Here is a 7,224-nt window from a genome sequence, read left to right on the forward strand (position 1 = left end):
TGACTCCCTCTTCTTTGTGGCAGCCCCTGAGATATTGGAACACTGCTATCATATCCCCCCTCGTCTTCTCTTCATTAAACTAGACATACCCAATTTAATTACCAGAAAAGAACACCAGTGAAGGAAAGGATTGCTACTTTTCAGCCATACCTTATTTTGGACATACAAAGGAAGAGAAAATGCAGGGTCCAATCTGGGTCGGTTACTGGGACCAGAGGTTTCGTCTTCCGAGCTTTCGGACTCGTGCTAGAGAGAAGCTGAGGATGGGCTCCAGCACGAGTCCGAAAGCTCGGAAGACGAAACCTCTGGTCCCAGTGACCGACCCAGATTGGATCCTGCACCATTAACCCAGGACACGTATATTGCCTTCATTCGTGAGAGAAAATTCATATAATTACTGTCTCAGACTGACTCTGAGCTTCATTGCCAACTAGGATTTGTATCTGGCTCTTAAAGCAAAATCAAAAACTTAGTGCTCCAATACTGAAGATTCATTACAGTTTGAAAACCAGAAATATATAAAATGTGGGTTTCTCTTTAGCATGACAATGAAACTCCAAATGTGAGTTTAAGAAACTCTTTTAAGCATTTGTTACTATAAAAAGTTAAAGTCAGCTGGTGAACTGTTCAAACTCTGAAGGTGTATAAAAACATGCTGTAAACATTTTTGCAGAAACCAGGGATTATCTGTATCTATTAGGTACAAATAAACTGAGGTTCTACAATAATTTGCAACAATCACCCTTACTATTTAAAATACCTGTGAAAATGAAATATAATATGGAAAGAACTAATCCAAATTAGACACTATTTGGATTATTTTATAGAATATGAACTTTCTTTTTCTGAGATGATCCAGCTACAAAGTATTTGTAACTATTTCTGCAGTTAACAATCTTTGCCAATATGCATGGTGGGAATAGCAGTGCAGGCTAAAAGTAAAACATATCCGTTTTTCTTTTGGAAGATTTAAAGTCAATCTATCTTGACAATTTAATCATTCATTGTTTTATTAACATATTTTTGTTTAACTATTTCCCATTTAAGTTGCATTATGCTTTCATAGAAATATCTTACATTAGAACCTGGAGCACTTATGTAATTCTGCTATTTTATCCAAGTTGGCTCCCCATGAGTTAGCTAGTGTGGGCCTAACCTGCTGAAGATGGTATTTTGCTGTGATTCACTACTTGAGTTTTATTAGATAAGTATTCATTACTTGACAGGTTAAAGAGCCTTGGTGGCACAGTGGTTAGAATGCAGTATTGCACTTGGGGCAAACTCTGCCAATAGCCTGGAGTCCAATATTGATGGTGCTCAAGGTTGATTCAGCCTTCCGAGGCAGTAAAATGAGGACCCAGATTGTTGGGGGCAATATGCTGACATTGTAACTGCTCAGAGAGTGCTGTAAAGCATTAAGGGGCAGCATATAAGTTTAAGTGCTATTGCTAAATAAGACTCAGTTTGTAAAATATATTGGCCTCTCCTAGGAACCAGCTTAGTTCATACAAGAAGCAGGAGCTAAATTGGTGGTCTACTTTCCTTTGAATTCTTCACTCCAATGCTGTCTCATAAATTGCTTTTGAAAACAGTTCCCAACTTCAAATGAACTACTAGCCACACAACTCAAGATGGTAAGAGATATTCAAGAAAAAATAAATAAAATCTTGAATACAACACATTTCATAGCTGTTCATATCATGACTATGATATTATATCCTGATACAAAATGGTCAAATTAGTTCAGGTGGACATTTTAAGAATTCTTTAGATCGCAATGTGCTCTGGAAAAATGAAAGGCAAATGTTCAGAAGCATCGAATTCTGGATGCCGGATGCTAGAAATCAGACCTCAATCTGAAATGCTGTCAGAACTGCTAAGATCAGCCAGCCCTCCACTGGTTTGGGAATCCTTTTCAGAGGCTAGCTTAGTATTGATTAAACTACATGAATTAAGGACCTTTTCTAACTGAAGGTTTTTGGGGGTTTTTTTGCCATCCTCAGCCCAAGACTTTGTCTGGGGTGAAATACATGAAGGCCTTCCATGCAGCTGTATACATACATGCACTTTGTAAATATGTAAGTTGCTGTCCTAACTCAATTACATTAGAAGTGAAATAAGATATTTGCAATCCCTCCAGAGATCAGCAAGGAAAACACTATATTTCCACTTCCTTCCTCATCCCAATGAGATGAAACAGCAGCATAGCAATCAGAGAATAACTAAGCAATGCTTTATTATTCCTGTACTTTATAATTAAATATCATTGAGCATTTCTTGTGAGGACATTTTTATATTACTTTGCACAAGGCAGTTTGGATGGATTTTGTTTTAGCTTGTTCCACAATTGAAGAGTTAGGCTGGATTGCGAAGGATAAAATGTAAATCACCTGAATGTAGGGTATGTTTCAATAACACTAAATAAAACACATGCAGAGGTAAAATTATAAAAACTTCATTTTTATCTTTTACTATAATATACACAAAGAATAATGAAGATTACAAATGAAAATTTTGATATACTTAGAGGAAATTTTCTGAATAAATAAATAACAAATGGGTAGAGTATTTATTATTTTATGTATTTCAATTATGTCTTTACAATTCATATTTCCATGGCATAATTCTGTTATAGCATCCAAAAAGCAGTATTATATGATTTTTTTATTTAATGCATTTAATTCAAATAGTGTAATGGAATTTCAAACTTATTAAAAAGTACTGTAAATAGCTGTCCATTAATTGTACCTAAACATGAATTATTATAGCATTGTTGCTTAATGTGAAACCTTAATGTGAAACCATTGCAGCAGATCCATGTTCTTTATTAAAAACATACAAAATATTCTTTATATGAACATTTGCAAATGTTATTTCTTTATCTGCATCCTACTTAATTAGATACCTTTCTTCTTCTTTGAGCAGAAATGGAGAATTTAATACAAAATTTGGATGAAAAAGAATGTATAAAAAACAAAATACTTCTATCTTAGTTAATATACTCCAGGCAAATAGTGACATCAATCAGGAATGTAAATGTTTAAGACTGCTGGGAGAACTATACTTTGCTTTTAACATACTGAAAAGTAATCTGTAAATTATATGGAATGCAGAAAACTAATGAAATTGTATTTGCTTGACTTAAGATATTTTCCATGGATGTTGAATGCAATTTCAGCTCAAGTTACTCCATGAACTCTATGAATATGTTTTCATCACCATACTACACTCTCATGGTATAATGTAAGGTTTTTTTTATAGCCTTCAAAACAGGTTCGCTATAGAAGTGTAACATTGTAGGATTCAAAGGTCTGATCAATAGTTTGAAACAGAGAAATGTTAATGCTACCAAAGGCATGTTCAATTTTTAAGTATCAAACTGTCACAAATACTTGGCTTTGTACACTGTGCATACGATTTTAGCTAAGATCCCATAACATTGTAAGTACAGTACTGCTCTTTTCGATTCTTTAAGTATAAAACTGCCAGAAGTGCTTAAATTCTTTTGTATGCCAAGTATAGAAATGTAGCTAGATTAAAATCCTAGAACATTATAAATAACAATGAACAGGGTTCAAAGAACCTAGTTATGGAAGTAGATGGCAGTGGTGACCTTACTCCTTTTCTTTTTGCTTCCTTTCAGCCTCTAAGTAGCCCTGAAAGTAATCCCTGCAGAGTCAAGGTAAATTGATTGCACATGGGAAGAAAGAGAGAAATATGCCTTTTTTTTTTTTTAACTCTGGTCACCAATGACATGATCTGGTTTTCAATAAGTTTCCCCTTTTTCTCACTGTTCTGCACCACATTGCATTCTACAAACGTACCAAGTAAATCGTACAATAAGAAAACTTGAAGAAATTATTCTGAATTTAAAGAGATCTCTAATTTTAAAAAAATAGCTAATAGGGCCTTAGCTGAAAGCATAAAAGTGTCATGCTAAAACAGTTGGAGGAAAAAATGTCTAATGGAACACTTCTGACATTATATGCCCCTCAGAGCCAGGGTGGAACCATATGTCTAATAAAATAAATATTTTTGGTTTATTGCTATATTCAATTTGAAAAGTAAAATCCAAATATTTTCAACTTTTTCAAAGCAACTGCTAGGGATATGTAAACCACGTTAAGCTTCAAATACAAAGTGTGTTTTTCAAGTTGACAACATCCCCTTGTTTAAAATTTTGTCTTGACCTCTGAACAAAACATACTGGTTTCATTCCACATTCAAACGCAAATGGTGCCATTTATGTTGCTTAGCCGCACGGTGAGATAGGGAGCAAATAAATTTAACAAATAAAGAAACAAACAAATGTTCAGTGAGGCTTGAATCCTATGACTGGCTTCCCTTTTTAACATTTTTATCTAGAAGAGCCATGAAGTTACAATGACCAATTCTATCTCTGTGGCATTGGCTGAGATGCGAGGGGATAAGAGGGACAGGAAAAAACAGTAGTTAATATGCTTAGAAATAGAAGCTATTGTTGCTGAACCTGACACAAATGTTTCATTAAAATAGGAAAAATATAGAAACAATGCTGGATGGCTGATTTGAAACATAATTACTAAGAAAACTGTTCCCAGTGGTCTAGTAAGTAGGGGTAGAAGCTTGTATTTATATAATGTAACATATATTTAGTCATTTATTTTATTCATATTACATCTGTCACCAGGATCTTAAGTTGGTGTGTGCTTAGTACTTCCTCCTCCAACTTCTCCCAACAATAATCCTGTGAGGTAGGTAGGGTTGAGAAAGACTGGTCAAAGTCACTCAGTGAGTTTCAATAACTGAAGATGCCACTCTATCAGAGATTGCTGAATTTGATCAGATAATATACACATACAATTTGCCAAATGTATTTTTACTAACAAAGAGATACTAATCAAAGATTGATGAAGGAAAACACATTGTATCATTTCATCATTACGAATTCTTCATTGACGCATGTGCTTAGTAAACAGAATATTTACTCAAAATGAAAAAAAAAATCAAATTATATCAATGTAAAAATTATCTGCTGGTACATATCTATCAGAGAGCCTGGAAAAATCAATTTGGTTTAGGCAATTAATAAATCCTAGCTGGAAACTCAATTGTGTCCAAACCAGACTCCAAATCTATTGATGTCTGCCATTTACAAGGAGGAACAGAAAAAATTTAGGCCAACTCATTTCTGGGGGTCAAAAATTCTAATAGGCAAAAATCCAGGCAATACATAACATCTGAGCCACTTTTACTTTGGCATTTGGGATGACAAATGACTCTGAGATACCTAAAAAAGATGATGGTGTATTTATTGTCCATGTAAGTTTGGCTAGTCTCTTGCCTGATAGCAAAAAAAAAATTTGCTATGAAAAAAATAAAAAATTATGAATGTTTGTATGTCTGGTGCTTTGTTTTTTTGTTGCTGTTTTGACAGAATTAAGCTGAACTTGGTTGATCTTGAAAAGTATCTTGAAAGGTCAAAGTGAATTTGAAAGAAAATTTACTTTTTAGTACTTAGGCCAAACATCCTCAAAATCTATGATGCGATGACCTTGTAAAATAAATGAATTATGATTCCTCCATGAATATTCATTCCTCCATGAATAAAATTAAATTCAACTGAAATTAGATATACTTAACATTTAATATAATTATGTTAATCTTTAAAAAAATAAAAGCTGGCATCTAAAATTAAAACTTTTGTTGAAAATCAACAATAAAACAACCACATTTTAAACCATATTCAAAAATTTTAGAAATCGGGGTTTAATTTTTGAGACAAGTACAATTTTTTGTTTTGCATTTATTCTGGATTAGTATTTGTACTTTATAGCAGCAACTGAATTTAATGTTGGCTTCTTCAGGAAGAGCACAAGTGAGTTCTGATGGTGATACAACCATGAAGCTTGTCATGCAAAGCTGCAGTCCTATCACAATTTGCTCTAAACTCTGCTTTCCACTATGCTTGGATAAATAACTGCTGGTGCCTTGTCTATGGTCTTATCAGATTGTGCTCTGGACTTTATCTTTTGCTGGGCTTGACAGAACGAAAAGAACATATCCTAAATTGTTGATTGATTTAAACCCTTCTTTAAAAAATACTCTTCGACCAACTTTGTTATATGTTGGGGAGCAGAAATTAATCAGAATGGAGGTCCTCAACTGAAAACTGACGGTCATCTTGTTCCAGGCTTCCACTGTTTCCATATCATATAGAAATCAAACTATTAGAATTATGTTTTATGCAGAACACTCAAGCCATATTAAATTTTGTTCAATTGGGAAACTAACCAACCTGGAAAAGATCGGCTTGTCCTCAGTCTGAAACAAAATATTGTTAACACTTGAAGCAAAAATTTTATTTGGTTAAAATTGCCAAAGATCATAATACAGACTTAGTAGGCTGTTCATGAATACTATTTTAATCTTCCTAGCCTCAAAACAAATATAGAAATTCAAAACTCCTAAAAATATTCTAGCCAAAGTATAGATTAATAAATTGCACGTAGCAAAAACATCTGTGGTAATAACTCTTATGATCAATTATTCAAAAAGAAAGGGATATTAATTTAACCAACCCTTCCCCACTTGGAATAAACCTTTTTTTTCAATATCTGCTAGGTCTGTAATGTAGTATATATTTAATAGTGATGTATTTAACAACACTTTTCTACTCAGAAATTAACCAAACATATATACTCATACATATTTTGGGCTAGAGTCCACCAAACTGCAAGTCTCTTTCTATTAATGGCACATATTGTTCATCTCAGTGTTCAAATTCAAAGATGAGTCATTTGTACCACCTAGCTGTCACAGATTACTGTGTAACCTATCTTGCATTCACTTTCAATTTAAAATTTATGTATCAGTGTATTCACAAAGTAAAAAGTAACCCTATGTAACATTTTACCAACTTCATGATTTATCCGAATAACATTTAATCCACAATCAACCTTGCTTCAGTACAAAATTGTGAAATGCAAGCCAAAATACCGGTAACTAAAAAACAAATACACTTAATTCGTACTTCAAATTGTTCATTATTCCAAATGCAGTTCTGTTAAACATATATGACATTATTAAAATGCCTTACTTTAGAAATTCCTCAATTTAATTAAAAAATATTTTGGTTAAATATCCCTACATTTTTTTTAAAAAACTGTCATTTTTAAAACATTCAGGTACTTAAAGTAGCCTCATTATTTACACTGTAAGTAGCATAAAGTAAAATAATCTGTT

This window comes from Protobothrops mucrosquamatus, unplaced genomic scaffold (assembly GCF_001527695.2).
Source record: "Protobothrops mucrosquamatus isolate PMUCROS unplaced genomic scaffold, P.Mucros_1.0 scaffold566, whole genome shotgun sequence".
Lineage (NCBI taxonomy): Eukaryota > Metazoa > Chordata > Lepidosauria > Squamata > Viperidae > Protobothrops > Protobothrops mucrosquamatus.